Source organism: Pinus tabuliformis, chromosome 1_2 (assembly GCF_031772625.1).
Source record: "Pinus tabuliformis cultivar Carrire ecotype Pingquan chromosome 1_2, CPIR1, whole genome shotgun sequence".
NCBI lineage: Eukaryota > Viridiplantae > Streptophyta > Pinopsida > Pinales > Pinaceae > Pinus > Pinus tabuliformis.
In genome coordinates, this window is record NC_142298.1 from 1,267,459,635 (window position 1) to 1,267,476,163 (window position 16,529).

At 35.6% G+C, this 16,529-nt stretch overlaps 1 protein-coding gene across 2 annotated transcripts in view; it reads left to right on the forward strand.

The window, feature by feature from the left end:
* The window catches only part of LOC149210837 (serine/threonine-protein kinase Nek2-like), a 65,973-nt gene that overhangs the window by 21,907 nt on the left and 27,537 nt on the right, over positions 1-16,529 (forward strand). Inside the window, exon 1 of one of the 2 annotated variants that reach the window (XM_089396809.1) lies at positions 13,770-14,153. The exons of the other annotated variant lie outside the window; for it this stretch is intronic. The gene's annotated coding sequence lies outside the window, so the exon portion shown is untranslated. Of the gene's footprint in view, positions 1-13,769; positions 14,154-16,529 lie in introns of those variants that run through there. 2 annotated transcript variants of the gene reach the window in all.

The following is a 16,529-nucleotide window of genomic DNA, read 5'->3' on the forward strand; positions in this document are numbered from 1 at the left end:
GAACAGCAGGGGTTTAGGGCACCCCTCTAAAACAGTTGCCCTCGGAGATCTAATTCACAATGAGAAGCCATAAATTATGCTGATACAGGAGACAAAAAAAGATCAGCAAGAAATGAAAAAAATTATAGATTAGCAGAAACAATACTTAGGAAGTATTAGCGAATCTAGAGGAGCCTCGGGAGGCATTGTCACCAGTTGGGACAACATCAAATGGATCTGCACTGCAGCAAACCCCCACCAGAACTGGATCAGAACTACTCTTGACAGCAGAACAGGCAATCAAACAGTAATAATATATAATGTTTATGTACCCAACCATCACAGAGAAAAGGAAATTTGCTGGGATGATTTGAAGACAAGCATTGATGGGGAACGAAATACAAATATTATAGTCGCAGGTGACTTCAACCTGATCTTGCATGCCAATGAAAAAAGGGGAGGAACCTTCGCTTTAAATCCCTTCAGAGGCCACCTAGAGACCATCATTCAGGACCATGAATTAGTTGATATTATTCCTAAAAACCGGAGATACACCTAGAGCAATCGTAGGATTGGTAGTGGCAATACAATGGAAAGACTAGACAAATTTCTAGTCAATATCTCGTTCCTCTCATCCTTTTCTGTAGGATACACCAACATCCTCAATACCTCTGCCTCTGATCACTATCCCATCACACTAACTTTGGAAACCCACTGTCCTCTTGGCCCTATTCCATTTATATACAACCCTCTTTGGAATCGGATTCCTGCAGCCAGAGAAATTGTTAAGGAAACTTGGAGCTAGCATGTGGAAGGCTCACCATGTTTTATTTGGGAAACCAAATTAAAAAGAACCAAGAAGGCACTAAAATATTGGGCCAAAGAAAGTTATCAGGAGCTAGAGGAGACCAAAAATAAAGTCAAAAATGAATTAAAAGATGTGCAGGCAAGGATTGAAGAGCATGGACTATCGCAGCAAAGCAAAGAGCAAGAGAACGCATTATATGTACAGTTGAGCTACATTAATAGGGAGGAAGAAACCGAATGGCGCATAAAATCCATACAATTATGGCTCCAAGGGGGAGACAAAAATACAGCCTACTTCCACAAACAGGCCACTGCTCGAAAGCTCAGAAACGATGTAAATACAATCTTGGACAGCGAAGGAAATCGGCACAACACTCAAGAATCCATAAGGAATGTTGCTTCTAAGCACTACAGGGACCTCCTAATTGAAATCAAAGGGGCAGAAGACTACTCTGACTTGCTCCAGCATCTACCCAAAGGAGTCACTAAGGAGATGAATGACAATCTAAGCAAAGAAATTGAAGAAGAAGAAATTAAAAGAGCAATCTGGAGCCTGCATCCTGATAAGGCACCAGGGCCTGACGGATTCCCCATCTGCTACTACAGGGAGTTCTAGACTTTGATAAAAAAAGACCTGACAAAGATGATTCGGTGGGTGCAAATGAAAGGGAAACTTGGAGGATTCACCAACTCCACCTTTTTAGCCCTCATACCCAAGGAAAACCAGCTTTCCTCCTTCTCCAGATTCCGTCCCATTTCCCTTTGCAACTCTTCATACAAAATTCTAACCAAAATCTTAGCCACCAGACTCAAACCCCTCCTCCCCTCCTTGATATCTGAAAATCAAGGAGGTTTTTTGCCCAACAGACATATCATTGACTCCATTCTTCTTGTTCAAGAAGCCATCCATTCAAGTCTATCCAGGAATGAGAAAGGATTTGTCTTAAAGCTTGATCAGGCGAATGCCTTCGACAGAGTAAGGCACTCCTTCCTAATTGTTGTTCTAAATAAGATGGGCTTCAAAACTCCCTTCATTAATTTTATTGTTGCCTGTATATACAGGCCCTGGATCTCCCCCCTGATCAAAGGTAGACCAGGTGAAGCATTCCAATCATCCCGGGGTCTCAGACAGGGCTGCCCCCTTTCCCCCTATCTCTTCATACTCATGGCAGAATCCTTCAGTCAAGCTTTGGACCACAATAGAAGAGTGGGTCTTATAACTGGTATCAAATTTGGGAATGGAGTAAAAAATATTAATCACTCACAGTTTGCTGATGATACCTTATTAATTGGGGGAGCCTCCACTACAATTGCAAGACGATTCAAGAAACTGCTAGATCAATTTATGGGGTACTCTGGAGGCTTGGTAAATCAGCTCAAAAGCTGTATATACGGATGGAACACTTCAAACCATGTTACCCACAGCATTGCAAACATATTTGGTGTCACATGCAATCTGGAATGGACCCACTTTTCCTACTTGGGCATGCCAGTGAGTTTGGGCCCTCTGAAGGCTGAAACTTGGAACAGGATCATTGACAAAGTAAAGAGGAAAGTGCAGCAATGGGGAACACTGTGGCTCAACCCTGCAAACAGACTCATCCTCCTTAAATCAGGTATCACTTCCCTTCCCCTTTATCGCTTTTCTCTATATCAGGCTCCTGCCATTTTTCACCATAAATTGGAAGTTTCTCTTCGCCATTTCCCTTGGCAAGGGGGAAAGAATGACAAAAGCAAGTTTAATTTAGTCGGCTGGAAGCATGTTATCCAAACCCAAGATAGAGGAAGTCTTGGTATCAAATCACCAAAATTCTTAAATCTGGCCTTTGGTGCGAAAATTGTATGGAGGTTAATAACAGGACCCTCAACGTGGTGGAAAAAGGTGCTGGAGATCAAATATCTAAATTTCCCCAGGCAACATCTTCTTGACTCCAATATCCCCAACAGAGACTCCACTAAAATTTGGAGGTTATGCAAGAAATCACTTCCTATTATGATTCAAAATATTTCGAAAGTCCCAGGGGGGGAGCCAGCATCAACTTTGGAACTAACAAAATCCTGGGACAACAACCCTTGATTATGCATAAAGAGGCCACTCCAGTCATCAAATACCTCAACAATAGAGGTATCCATAATCTAGCTCAAATTTCCAGCTGGGACCCTCATTCCCATGTTTGGACTGGTTGGTCCTTCCCAGAAATTCCCAACGCTTTAGAACCTAGTCTCAGCGGCCTGAAGACGCTTCTCCACAGTAAGGCTCCTATCAAAGAAGATGAAACTGATGGCTTTCGTTGGGATTCAACAGGAACAAATTATACAGTCAGAGCAGGCCACCAACATCTATGCAACAACACCTTTTAGATGAGTTTGTGGAATCATTGGAAAATTGCTTGGTGAACAGAATCTCTCCCAAAAATTAATTTTTTTATATGGCTTTTGCTGAAAGGCAAAATCCTAACAGCAGAGAACCTAAAAAGAAGAGGCATCAATGGCCCACCCAGATGCCCCAACTGTTGCAAGGCTGAAGAGACAATGTATCATTTATTCATAGAATGCCCATTTGTTGTAGAATGCTGGAAAAATATGTCTTCCATTGGCAATCTAAACTGGGAACCTCAGCACACCATAACTGAGACAATCTACAAATGGAGAAAATGTTGTCCCTGGAAAGAAAAAAGAAGTAACTTGGTGAAGAGAGTATGGAACACTCTCCCTCACACCTTGCTGTGGCGAATCTGGCTAGCTAGAAATATTTTTTTTTTTCAAGATAAGAGCTCAAATACACGAACAACCTGCAGCAAAGCCAAAATCCTTGCTTTGGAAATTATTTCAATCAACACCACTGGAAAAATCAATGCAACACAATATAGTGTCGAGGAACGAGACTTAATAAGTTACATTTTGGACAGACAACATAAAGTACAGGAAGGTAACAGGAGTGAAGCACAGAACAAAGCAGAACCTAGATCATGGAAAGTCAGACTAAAAGAACAAGAATTTGCCAATTGGATAAAAAGAGCAACTGCTTTTCTTTGTTCTTCGATGGAGCATCCAAATCAAATCCTGGTATAGTTGGAGAAGGGGGGCTGATTATTAATGCCAATGGGGAGTGTATCCTTCAATATGAGTGGAGTCTAGGGAAGGTTTCGAATAACAGAGCTGAAGCTCTAGCTTTGTTTCAGGGCCTAACTCAGTTAGGTAAATTGGGAATAAAGAAAGCAATGGTATTTGGGGACTCCTCTGTTGTAATCCGCTTAATGGTCCATCAGCAGAACTCTCCCAACACTCTGCTTCAACAAATTAATAGACGTAATCAAATCCTCCACCAGGCAATGAAAGACATTCAATATTACCATATTCTTCGAAACCTTAATAAGAAGGCTGATGACAGCGCCAATAGTGCGTGTGGAAGACCAGTTGACACCTTAAGATGCACCTCCAGGGAAACGTTTCAACCTTTGCCATGACTCCAAACAAAATCATCAGCGCCAAGCTAAAAAACACTCACAGGATCGAAATGAATCATATTCCTTGGGTTGTCAATGGGATTGTTTTCTGCAACAAGATATTCCAAGGATACGAAATCCACAATACATACATCAAGTGTGACAAACTCATCATTCTCGCCGGCAGATCTCCCAACAGATCTGATTCAAGGACCCTTCAGGATTCTTTTCAGGTTCGCGAGCAGGATACCCCCCTTCATCCCGTGACTGAACGGCCCCTCTCTCGCCTCATCTCCCTTCAGCTCCCTCCTATATTACTCCCCCTTCCTTCATTCTCTAGCGCTAATTATTTCTCCCTTCGACGCTTGGCTCCCAAGCGCTCTTGTTCTCAAGTAGTTTCCTGCGGACAGTATTGTTTAGTGACGCATTGCCTCTGTTCCAGAGACAGTCTTTGCCCTCTAAGTATAGATTCGAACCTCTGGCCACGTCTCCCTTTATCTTCCCATCTGACTGTCTTTTGCGCCTACAGGCGGTTTCAGACCTTCATAAATTCCCCTGAGTGTTATGTTACCTCCACCCTCTCTGTCCCCTGCGTTGTGAGCTTTATCCTTACCTTTGTTTGCATCTGCTACTCATCCCAATCACCCTCAACAACAACTATGGCTCGCAACGAAGACTGTCTGCATTGTGCGGACTTGCAAGCCAAATTAGAGGAAGTCAGGGCCCAGTAGCACATCCTGGAGAATCACCAGAGGATCTGGGAGACGAGGCTTGAAGACCAGAACCCCATCCTGAACGAGAAATACCGAGTTGAAATAGATCTTTTCCTGCATAGGGTTGCCTCTCTTCATGATCAGTTTAGTCACTTATCAAATCGATGCAGCCATGCGGAAGAATCGATTTCAATCCTGCAATATATGATGGACAAGCGAAATAAAGCAGCCCCCAGTTCCTCAAGTGCCAAACAGGATGAAGTGGATCCAAAACCGGAGGAATCCACCGCAAGGCAAATTAGTCATATTGAAATAGATTAAAATGTTCTGCAAATGTCAATTTTGGTTGTCTCAATATGTAAGAACTTATAGTAGCTCAAGTAATTTTAGAAGTAGAACACACAGAAAAAGGATCAAGGAGAGATCTCTATTTTGTAACTCCCCTGATCCAAGCTGGCATCGATATCTAATGTATTTCAGGAGCTCTGACTCCTCTCCCTTTTTCAGCCACTAATATAGCAACCGACTTGGTTAAAAAAAAATAATAATAATAATCAATAAAGAAGACAGCGTAAGAAAGCCCAAAAAGGTAAATAGAGTGATGAATACCTTTAACATAGATTATAGTGCCTAATCCTTTTACCATTGTAATGCGAATATGGATTTAGTACATTCTCTTTGTTTTCATGAATCAACCTTTTAGATTTGAAAATTTAAATTTAAAAGAATGTTAATGTTTTCATTGTATTTAAAAAATAAAGAGGATTTTAATTAATAAGATGAATTTAAATTTATGAGAGGTAAATTGTTTGGTTATAGGTTCAAATTTTATTGGGAGAAGTTGAGGATGGAAGTTTTTTTTGGGAAATTAAATTTCTTAATGGGATCTAAACCTCTTATACTTATCATGATAACCATCCCATTATGGATGTATTAATCTTCTTCCATCCAATAAAAAGATTAACCACAACCTAAACTCAACCTATATATATATATATATATATATATATATAGTTATATTTTTATATTGTTATTTTTATGATTATAATTAAAATGACATATATATAATTATATAAAAAATCTAATAAATTATTTATTTGAAAATGTGAGAATATCCAATCAAAATTCTTACTTTAAGTAAATTGTAAAATTAACCAAAGTAGATTTATTGAAATACGGATCTATCAAACGCGAAAAGAGATCAAATCTCTCCATATGCAAACTTATTTTTTGTAAAAAAATAAATTGAGGAAAAACTCGCACCTAGAGAGATTTAATCATTGGTTGGGAGTTAAAATGAATTTATTTTGGTTTATTTACTATTTATTGTAATTATTATGATTTTAATTAATTTGTAGTAATTATTATGATTTTAATTGATTTGTACCTTCCAAAATATTTTGAGAATTCTAAATCTATTTCTATATTCAAAATCTAAAAATTGTTTACGAATATTAAAAATATTTTCAGATTTTTAAATTGGTTCATTGTTTAAATCTTGTATCTATTTAAATTTGTGTACTTTATAAAAAATACTTGAAATTATAAATTAATTTTTCAAATTTTAAATGTCTTTATGATTTATACATTTATTTGTATATTCAAATTTGTTTATGATTTTTTTAGGTATTGAAATATCTTATTATGGTTCACATTAACATTTTGCAAGATTTTCATTTTTTGTTGTTTAAAATATATTTTTCTACATATTAAACAACTTAAATTCAAGTTTTTAAAAATTTTGTCAGATTTGAATTAAAATTAACTAGAAAAATACTCTGAATTTTTTTATTAAAACTACACCTATAAATATTAGCACAGACACCTAGAATATAAAATAACTGGGTACTCTATTAAAACACTCATAAAAAAATTTAATAGTTCCAAATTTCTTTGGCAAAAAATAAATCATGTTAAAAATTAATATAACCTAAATCAAACTCTATATTAAAAGTGACTATCTGAGAAATCAGATCACCTAATAAACAATATTTATATAATTATTTTATCATTGAGTACATTTATTTATGTAAATAAGGGAATTTCATAATAAAATTCCCTCCCTCTTTCATAAATATTTATTTTAAAAAAAAGTATGTACTGAATGACAAAATATTATATCGTAAAGTTCAAACTATGTTGCAAAAACGAGCTTTCATTGGTCAATTTGAATATCGGCATGTATCTTGTATACGGCTAGTAATCTAAGCGGCCAAAAGATGGAATTTTAGCTCTCTAGCAAATATTTTATGGAGTTGTTTATAATGTGATTTTTTGGAAATTCGGCGGAAGAAATTGATGTTAAATCTTGATTTGTTGCAGTTAAAATGGTTTTTAACTGCAACAAATCAAGATATTCAGCACGCTGGAAAACCCTTGGGACGCTTTGATTGTGCAGAAACTAGCTATCAAACTTGCGATTCCAATAAATTGCTACTGGATTTTGACGAGAAAAACCCACCGGAAAAGCTTCCAAAAAGTCGCATTATAGACAACTACATATTTTATTATGAACCTCGTCCCTAAGGTACAAAATATTCCAACTGGGTGTGTTGCACTCACACGCCCCCACCATTCCTTGCCGCAAAGCTCTTAGCTCATACTTCGATGTCATAAGAAATTATTATTTTAACGTCTACGAGGTTAAAGATATCTTATGAAATTTTATGAAGTGATTCGGTTCTGTTTTTTTCTCCCAGGTTAAAAATATCTTATGAAGTGATTCAATTTTGTCTTTTTCTCTGACAACACATTGTGATTTAATTCATTTCAAAATAATATTTTATATATATTTTTAATGGAGTTGTTTACTGATATTATAAATTTGTCTAGACCGTAGATTTTTTTTATTATAAGAATTTGATAATTTTTTTTCCAAAAAATCAAAACGCTGCACCATCAAGAACCCCGAGAGCACCCAAAACCCTAAAGTTTGACAGGGGTAACCCAAAATCTCCCATATTTTTTTTACACAATTGGGAAAACCTATGATAACTCAAGAACCCCAAGAGCACCCAAAACCCTGAAGTTTGACAGGGGTAACCCAAAAACTCCCATATTTTTTTTTACACATTTGGGAAAACCTACGATAACTTAGTGGTCAAACGAGCAGTGAGGACATCCATCTCTAGCTGCTAACTGTGAATGCAAACTGACTCATCACAGTAAGTGAGGACATCCATCTCTAGCTGCTAACTACCAATGCAAATTGACTCATCACTGTCACCCAAAACCCTGCAGTTTGACAAGGGTAACCCAAAATCTCCCATATTTTTTTTTACACAATTGGGAAAACCTAAGATAACATCTCCCATATTTTTTTTTACACAATTGGGAAAACCTAAGATAACTCAGTGGTGAAACCAGCAGGACATCCATCTCTAGGTGCTAACAGGAATGCACATTGATTCATCACCGTTGTTCAAAGAAAACCATGCTAGTTGGAATAACTTACTGGTGGTCCATAAGGGGCAGGGTTCACTAAAGGTCTTGCAATGTTACCCTGTTTCCTTAGGTGCTAGGAAAAAGAGCTTTTAACCAAGCCAAAACCAGATTTTATCATAATCTTACTAGATTTCTTTCAAATCCGTTACCTAAATCTACCAGATTTTATCATAATCTTACTAAAATTTCTATTATTTTTCAAGCTCCTATATGAACACGAGTGAGATAGGCTAATATTCTATCAATAAAACAAATTCGAAAATAATATATATTTCAGGTCTATAATTAAGGCTAACTTTCTTCATTGTGATTTTTAATATGAATTTTCACTTGCAAAAATCATGATCTATTTTCGTTTACATTAAATGTTGTTAGTATCAAATGCCTGATTTGGTTGATTGTGATTTTTACATTATCACGTACGAAAATCATGAGATAATTTTATTATACGTAAAATGCTGTTAATATTATATGTTTCTCTTTTAAAGTAATTTAATTTTATATTATTATTCTTTTATGAATAAATGTTTTCAACTCCAAATAAATTTTTATAGCTATTTAAGATTTATAGATGAAAATTTAATACTTTTATATTTATAATAACAAATAAAAATAATATTTAATTTTTTGAATTTTATATTTGTTCATGATGATGATGATGATGGTGGTTAACGTCCACTGAGATCAAATAATGGTCTAAAATTATCTATTTTGATTTAAGATTTTATTCCTATGCTCAAAAAGCTTGGAGAGAAGCCTCCCGAGCTCACTATAATTTTGACATTGTAAAAGGCTAGGAAGGTCAGTATTGTAACAAAGATTGTGAAACTGAGATCTAATGTGGTTATAAGTGGGGCACTCTAAGAGGAAGTGGTTTTCATATATTGAAGTTTATATTGAAGTTCCTATATTGAAGTTTATCTTTTATATTTATATTAAAAAAAATAAAATTATTTTTTATTTAAATTATACATTTTATTAAGATTAAATGATATTATTTTTTCTTAAAAAATCATATATATATATATATATATATATATATATATAAATATAAAAGTATAGTTTAACTAAAATGATTTTTTTTGGTATTTTTATATATATATAAATATAAAAGTATAGTTTAACTAAAATATAAAATGATTTTTTTTTGGTATTTTTCATGTCAATTTTGTCATAAATTTAAGTTGTTTATTTGTATTTTTCATTAAAGTTTTTCAAAGCGTTGAAAATATTTATGTGTTTAAAAATTAATTTTAAAAAATAATAAATCACAACCTCGGCAAAATTATATAGTTTGATTAAAGAGAAAAAAATTAATTTTATATAGAAGTCAAACTACACCTATATCTTATATATAATTTTTATTTGTTTTTAATTAAATTATTTAAATTAAAATTTGGATAAACCACCCATATCTCTAGTTACTTCTTTGAATATTCTATTATACAGGTTAAATTTATTGGAGTGATTTTTACAATCTCCTCATTCTTTTAAATACATAATTCATATATAAATATATAATTTAAATCTATTTAAGATTGTAATGAGTTAACTTCTTTTTAATTAGAAATTTAATGGAGATTTTCCTCCTTCGAGCTGTGGAAAACGAAGTCACATCTCCTCACATTAAAGAGGGGAGAATGATGTGTCTATCCCACCCCATGCAGTTGCACATGCCAATAGACTTAACACTCCTGTGAAATAAGATAACAACCTTCACTTCCACCAAGGGCTCTTGCATCCCCTGTCACTACTCCCTATTTTTCTGCTAAATACGAAGTAATTCCCAGTCATAGGTTAGATATTTCCACCACGGGGCTACCTTTTCTGGCTTGTCGGTTTATTGAGGCCCATGCCCCCTGGCTTGGAACCCCACCATACCCATCTTGTGACAGAATTTTGAGTCTGGAGCCAGTGCAAGGTCAAAGGGATAGCTAACTTGGGAATTTGCAACATCTAGAGGAGCATGGTGTATGGTTTGCAACACTCCAAAGAATAGTGGGCTGTCAAAATAGGGGTAACTCCTCCTTTGTATGGTCTTAGCAAATTCTTCAGCTTGATTTTATTTGCATGGTGGAATTTCATTTATGATTTACAGGGTATCTCGGTGGCATTAACTAATTGGACTATTTTGGGTAATTTGGTTTGTTGCCCCCGCCTGGAGCTACCCTCTAAACTTGCCCCCTTCATCATTATTGCCTCACCTCGTCCCCTCATTAACTTGGACGTAGAGCATAAAATTCCTTACAACTTTGTCTTGGTTTAATTTGGTAGTTTGGTTCTCTGGTCTACGCCTCCTTTGGGGTTTCTCCGTCCTTATGCCCTTTTTTCTTCTGAACAATATGCGCCACCAGTGCATCATGCACTCTCACTAGGAGTATGGAGGTTGTGGCCCTTTAGGCAGACCTCGGGCTCATACTCAAGCCCAAGCAACCACCACTATCTTTCACTCTTCTACTCCACCTGAAATCTAGGTAGGAATCTAACATTTCGAAGCTTTAACCACTAATGATCGCAATGCATATTATGATTTTGAGATTCAAACTGAAGTGACTAGCTGGGTTTTGAACCTTGGCCACACTAGGTTACAATGCAACCAATACCTTATTCATCCATCACCCTCCATTGGCAAATGAAGGCACTCTTGGGTAGGGTGTTTAAAGAAAAGTATGAGGACCACAATGAAATCATTGCATGCCTCAATGAAATCTGAAGAGTCCAGTGCTCCTGTTTGGTCAACCTCGACGCTCACCGAACACATATAGAAGGTCAACTCATAGCCTCAAACCTCCAAAAGGCACAAGTGCTTAGGACCCGACCCTAGTAACATCTTTTGACGAATGATTCCCATCCAGTCTTCTTGGCTCATGTTTTGGTTTCAACAAATTACTTCCGGATGACATGACAAATGACATGTAGTAATTTCCATATTATTGTTAAATTGTTGCTTAGAAGTTAGATTAGTTAGATAGTTTTGATAGTTTCGAGTGCAACCCAATTGCCCTCATCGTCATTGGTTTGATTTCACTTGTGGTGAACCCCAATGGTAAATAAGCGAAATGGTGAACAATCAATTTTGTATGACAATAATTTTTGAGGCAACATAAGAACTTAATTAACAAAAAATTAAAAAAAAGACAAAAATTTAATAGGGATTTATTGTTATTATTTAAATATTTTTAGAGTTTTATCATATATATATATATGGTGGAGCAATATTCTTATAAATTTTATTTATTTTGAATCAACATAACTAATAAAAATTTCAATAACAAAATCAACTAAAATTTATCATCCCTTAAATTTAGATTAAAAAATTATTATTATTATTTTGATTTTTTTTATTATTATTAAATATTATTATTTTAAATTTAAATATAAATTTTTATTTCACATAAATGTGGCAAAATATACAAAATTACATGTTACAAAGCCCCCATTAAACCAAACCCCTCTTAGCTTTCAAAACAACTTTCCTTTATGGGAAATCAAGCTTTGCAATAAACAAGTATATATATATATATATATATATATTATAAATATATTTTTAACATCTAAAAAAAAATATTTTAAATTTTACTAGAGCTCAACTCTATCTCCTAAAACTTTGAGCTATAACATAAAAGAGGAAGGGTAATGCTTTAAGGAGTGCCTGAGGTTACCTCCTCTTTAACAAAACCTAGAATTCATGAATTGGGAATGCTTAGCAAATTAGATGAAGGTGTAAGAGAGTCTTATGTGATTAGAATGTGATTTTTCTAAGATATTTTAGAACCTTGTGATCCATCTCTATCTTATACATGTTCTCCACTTCCTCTTGGACATAGGATTAATATGTTGAGTCCAAAAACTCCTTTGACAAAAGCCTCAAACTTCCCTTCAAAAATTGAAAGTTTTTTCTTAAATTTTGCAATTTCAACCCTTTTCGAAGCTATGACTTGTGTGACCATGGCCTTTGTGGTCCAATACATTTATGTGAGTTTGAAGAATCTCGTTTCTTGGGTTCGAGTGTTATGAGGGTCATGCACCCAACTTTGTGTCTCTACTAAAAGCTACTCCAAGTCCATGTTTTCCTATAACCTTTGCATTGCCACATCAACCTCATCAATGACCACTTTACCTTCCATGGGACACTTGTAAAGACATTGGCTATGAGCTTGTTCCATAACCTGCTTTGCTTGCATTACATGCCTTGGCCTCGTTTCTTTATTTCATGTCACGCCCCTAGATTTAGCCACCAACTTCTTTCCCTTATTGTGCCTATGACGAGCCAGATTCATGGTTTCAAAGTGCTCTTCCCTTAGAAGTTGCTTAAACTAGTCTTTTTCCATCTGCAGGCTCCCTTTATGTTATTCACAACTTTTGTGAAAGTTGAGGCGGAGATGAATGAAGTTGAGTTCGTAAAACCCAATTACTAATGAATCTCTAATAGCCTCCCTCTAATGGAAATACCTTATCATTTAATGAAATGGGCAAAGTACCACCAAATCATTATGCTAGATTGTCATCGCCTTCCTCTGATATGATATTGCATTCATGGCAATTGTTCTTGGCATGATCCAAATTCAAGCTTCAATCTTGTGGGAGGTCCTATCAACATGCATTTGCCTAAGGTAACCACTCGATGAGCTACCACTTTGACTTGGCCGGTTAAAGGTCATCATCACCAATGGGAAGGAAGAGAAGAGTAAAGGAGCTTCTATATGGTATGCCCTCTTGTGTTATAACTAGTTTCCACTACACCCATCCACTTTGTCGTGAGTGGCTCAATCTTTGCCACTTCTCTCACCTTCCATGGCCATTTATTTAACTTAAAACTTTAAATGACTAAAATGCTTTGCCATCTATTCAACTTGAAACTTTAATGCAAAATAATAACATTTAAATTTTTAATGCAAAAATAATAACAGTAATTTTTTTAATATAAATAAATTATACAATATTAATATTTAATAATTTCTTAAAACAATTTAATTAACCATTACTGTATACCATGACATTCCAGATTCCAGGTTTAAATCCCCAAATTTACTCATGACAATATGGTGGTGGTAGCATGGCTTCGTTGTGACCGATTGGGCTAATCACCATCCAACAAAAAAAATAGTAAACCAATAAATCAAATTTTAATTTTTACCCGAAGTGATAAACTTAATTTAGTTTTCAACCTTTTTCAGTACGGAAAAGTTAAAAATGTTTGCCGGCCGGTGCGGCAGACGCACGGCGATTATATCGCTGGCAGTAGCGGACATCGGGGTTCCAATTACGGCCGGTCAGTTTTAAAAGGAGAATAAAATATTAATTATTAAAAAATAAAAAACCCATATCTTTCCTTCCGATATCTTTTTGGGTTTTATAGACGCGCAACTACCCTTTATTTTTCTTCTATTTTCCTCTGGTTCTTGGATTTTCTTCTGCATGCATCCTGAACCCCTCATAGTTTATTTTATTTAATTTTCCATTTCCCAACATTACCTTCGAAGCTGCACTACTTCCAGAGGATAATAAGGCTTTGTTCTCAAACTGTCCTTGGTACGGCAGAAACAGAAGCGGGAATCTTTCGTTCCCGTTCGCGTTGCAAAATATGAAATACAGCAGAAACCTGTGAGAAATATAACGGCCATACCTATTTTCGATGTTGAAATTGCCCGCAAAACGAGAACGAAATGTTTTCCTTCATAAATGTAGCGGCTCGAGCATCTGAGTTTTCGCCTTTTCCTTGATGTTTGGATGGCGATTTTCGGCTCAAAGTTTCGAAATGGAGGTAAAGTTTGCTGAATCCTTCCAAGTTTCAAGCTGTGGAAATGCTGCTCTGTTCATGTTAAACCTGGAAATGATATGTCGTACTCCTCGAAATTCGTAAAATGCATCATTACAAACTGTACAGCTTTGTTTGAAATCTTTACATTAAGGTTCTTTCTCGGTTGAAATCCTAATAATGGCGTCTGTCTCATTTTAAGTTTGCGTCTGTCTCATTTCAAGCTGTGGAAATGGTGCTCTGTTTCATGTTAAACCTGTAAATGATATGTCGTACCCCTAGAAATTCGTAAACGCATCATTACAAATTGTACAGTTTTGTTTGAAATCTTTCCATTAAAGTTCTTTCTGGTTTGAAATCCTAATAATGGCGTCTGTCTCATTGAAATCTTGGAAACAAAGGTTTTCGTAACCGTCAAAAGAGAAATATTTTCTGCTGAAATCTTGTCGGCAGATGCTTATTTTGTAATTTTGAAACCGACGGCAGATATTTCGCAAAAAAATGTGGTGAAGCGTCGCATCATGCATGTTTCGCTCCTGAGATTTATTTCTTAAAATGTTTAGAGAGGAACACATTTAAGAATATTCCTAAATGTAGCACGATAAACAGATTTTAATGTGAATATCGTCATTCTGGTATCTGGACAATGAAGTCCTCAGATTGGAATTTATATCAAACTTTTAAGCAACACGGGATTACTCGCCTTTACAAAACCAGATGCCCTAAACATTCATTCTGAAGAAAATTACGTGGTCCGGATACTTTGTAGGAGTTTGCTGGTTATAGTATAAATATTTTGAAAACAAAGGTTTGTCTTCTTTAAATCTTCCCAGAGGAGGAGCCCCATCTCTCAATATCTGCGGTATTTATTTGGTCAAAACTCCTCTTATGAACTTCCAAAGAAAATTATATTTGTCGATTTTTTTCAGAGAATAAACCCGTTTCAGTAATTATGGTGCTAGGTGCTTTAAGACATTTATTATGAAGAATGATCTTTGGTTTTACTTTTTTTTCTACACCATTTCTTTCAAGTTTTTCAAATTTTAAAATGCAATTCTTTGACCCCTTCTTTCTTTCGACCTTCAGAATGCAATTCTCTGATGTCATATTGGTATACGAAGCTTTTCACTGAATTCGACTAGTGAAAAAGTCACATTCTTTTAGACGCCATTTACCCTTCACATTTTCACTGAATTCGAATTGTGAAGAAGTCACATTCTTTTAGACGCCATTTAACCTTCACCCTTTCCATCTGTTTTTTTTCTTCCTGTGAAGAACCCTTACCTTCCTGTGAAGAACCCTTACCATAGCCCATAGGGCAAAATTAGCCGCAACATTATTCTATTGATTTCATTGCAGCACACCCCTTTAATAGCCAGAGCTTTTTATTTTGCAATTTCTTTCAATGTTATCTTTCAAGTAAGCTCTCATGGGCAATCTGTGTCTGATTTCATTTCTTATTGTGAACTTCAACTAATTGAGGGAGTGCTGCCTTCTGAAACAAGTGGAGAGATTCACACAAACCTTACTTAGAGGTGTTGTTACTCAAACATTTTCACTCACGCAACCAAAATCCTATCAACATCCAGAAAGACTTTCAAATTCATCATTTGACAGTAAAAATCACGCCTGTTTCAGGCAGAGGGTTACTTTTGTCTTTTGGGGCACCATATTGGATATTCTGCTCAGGATCATTGATGATGTTCAGGCTGGCGCACTAGGGTTCTCAGTCTCATAAATGACCAAGGTCAATCCTGGAAACTAATCCCACCACTATAGCTCCGCACCTTTTCTAGCAGGGAGCTCGGTGCTCATGGTGCCACGTGCACCAATAAAAATTGCCGACAACCAGCCATATTAATTTTTTATTTTTCTAAATTTATAGGGTAATTGCGATGTTAATAATCTAGGTTACATACATTGAACTCAACGAGTGAGACATATCTATTTTTTTTGAGCAGTTGTCTATAATGTGATTTTTTGGAAGCCTTTTGGGTGGGTTTTTCCGGTCAAAATCCGGCAGCAATTTATTAGAATCGCAAGTTTGATAGCTAGTTTCTGCACAATCAAAGCGTCCCAGGGGTTTTTCAGGGTGCTGAATCCAAATATGTAGTTAAAAAATCATTTTAACTGCAACAAATCAAGATTTAACCTCAATTTCTTCTGCCGGATTCCGTCACCGGAATCTCCAAAAAGTCGCATTATAAACAACTCCTTTTTCTGATGGATTTTAAAAGTTTAAAATATTATTATTACTTTGATTCCACAAATCTATCGAATTAAGCACATGCTTTTTGTCTCTTCATTCCATATTTCAGTTAGGGCACTTTCTTGAAGTCTTACTCCTTCCCTGAAGGCATAAGCTTCAAATATTTTTATACT